This window comes from Capra hircus, chromosome 8, assembly GCF_001704415.2.
Source record: "Capra hircus breed San Clemente chromosome 8, ASM170441v1, whole genome shotgun sequence".
NCBI classification, from domain to species: domain Eukaryota; kingdom Metazoa; phylum Chordata; class Mammalia; order Artiodactyla; family Bovidae; genus Capra; species Capra hircus.
The window spans coordinates 97,054,847-97,057,257 of NC_030815.1; positions in this window are offsets into that span (position 1 = coordinate 97,054,847).

Genomic DNA, 2,411 nt, shown 5'->3' on the forward strand with positions numbered 1-2,411 from the left:
GTACCCTTTAGGGTCTGCTCCCCAGCCCCCTGTCTCCCAGCCCTGGCAACTCTAATCTCCATTCTGTCTCTATAGATTTGCTGATTCTGGGCATTTCATATAAATGGAATCATAGCATATGTGCGTTTTTTGGGGGGAGAGGGGACTGACTTCTTGCACTTGGCGTTATATTTTCAGACTTCACCCTTGTAGTGTCAGTATTCCATTCCTTTCCTTGTTGAATAATACTTCACCATCTGGATATGCTATATGTCGGTCATCCACGCATCAGTCGATGGGCATTTGGCTTGTTTCCACGTTTTGGCTCTTGTGAATAATGCTGCTGTGAAAGTTTGTGTACAAGTTTTTGCGTGAAGATACGGTTCACTTCTCTTAGGTATAGATCTTCACCCTGCTTTCAATTTTTTTTAATAAAAAAATTTATTTTTGTTTTTAAAAATTAAAAATTGTACAATTTATTTTAATTTTTAACTTTGTTAAATTTTTTATTCTTGCTTTTTAGCTCTCTTCTGCCAGCCAGCCAAGGAGGACTCTCATTTGATTCGGTGGAGCCTGGCCTCTTGGGAAGAGGAACTAACCTGCCTTTCCTCCTTTTCCTCCCTACTCAGCTGTCCTTTCCAAGGACCCCAAGAAGGCTGGGGACTGAGGGAGACAGAGCCTTGCCCTGCAGGTGGCCAGGCAGGCCTGCCACCCTCTTGGCTCAGCTTGGAGTCATCACCTTTGGTAGCACTTCACCTTTCATCTTAATAGAGGGAGAACAAAGATCGACATGACTGGTCCCCAGACAAAAACAGACAGAGCATTTTAATGATTAACATCGTAACACTGTTATTGGCCTGCGCCAGCCTCCTGCTGGCATTGGGCAGCACACCCTGCTGTCAGCTCCCCTGTGTCCTAAGCCCTATGGTGAAGAACAATTTCATCAAGATTCAGTGCTTCTGTGTGAAAGTCCCCGTACAAGCTAGCTTCTGCATTAAGAGACTGCCCAGATGTTCCCAGCAGGTCTAAAACCTTTCCCAGAACCCAGGAGCCCTTTATACCTGCTTCCAGGTGAACTGCTGGGCACTTTTCACCTGTTACCTCACTTTTATCCTCTCAGCCACCCATCGTAGCAGCTACTATTAACTCCATTTTATAGATGGAAAACTGAATCCAAGCCTTAATCCTTTACTCTTAAGTGCTATTTCAAGGGATCTAACAACCCTGAAATGAAGCGCCTGGAAATAGAAGATGTTGCGGCACAGCCAGCAGTTTACCTGCTTCTTAATCACTTCTTTTGGGGGCTCATTTTCTTTCTTTTTACCTGTCCTCATAGAATGCTCCGACGTCTTAATTCCTGCTCGTCTTCCTTCACCCCCTTATCTAGAGTAGATGCAGAGGGACTTGAATGTGTCAAGTTGAATAGCATGATTTGCCATCTAGTCTTTCATTCAGGTGCTGATTCAGGTGTTCATTTATTCATTTACTCCCGGCTCATTTATTGAGCTCCTTCTTCACCCAGCACCAGACACCATGCCACACACTGAGGAAACACAGGTTATAATCCAAATCTTTAGAATCCTCATTGTCTGGTGGAGAAGGCAGAGCTCCAGGAAAGCAGTTTCTAGTTAACAAGGAGAGTGTTCCTATAGGGGGATTCACACTGAATTGCTGGAACATAAGGAGTAAAAGCCAACCTGGAGAAATCATGGAAGACCTCCCAGAGAAGGTGTCACCAGAGCTGGGAGCTGAAGGATGAACAGGAAAGCATTTGTTTCTCATTCATTCCTACACAGACCGTGCTAGCAGTGTTGGCTTGCCTTCTTAAAGCTTCCTTCACAGAAGCAGACATTCTCCATGTCACACACCTGGCCTTTACTGTCGATGGCTGTTGAGATCAGAGATTGACCTTGGACCCCAGGACAGCTGATTCTCAGGTAGGCCGGTGACCACTGATTAGCAACCTAGCTTACAAAGATGTGCTCAGCCAACCGGAGTCCTTTTCCAGGAAGTTAGACTTGGGAATAGAGATGAATCTGGTTGGCACTGGTACTGCATTTACAAAGTTACAAGGTAGAGTTGAGGTTGGGAGACAACTCTGACTGGCAGGAAAATAATAGATAAGCAGAGGATCATGGGAGAAAAAGGAGACTGGGCAGACAGGTGGAGAGAAGCTGAGATAATAAGTGCAAGAGGGTTTCCTGGGACTCTGCCTTCTCTTGGTGGGTTCCACGAGAGAGGGAGCAAGAGGTACCTGGGTGGCAACAGTTTTCCAGTCCCCAGTGTGATCCTCTACTTTTGCCCCTGTCTTGGGGTATCTTTAGGAGACCTCTGAGCAGCCCCACTATGTATACCCTCTTTTAAAATGAACTTGAATAATGAAAAACAACCTGATATATATATATATATATACATATATATATATATATATA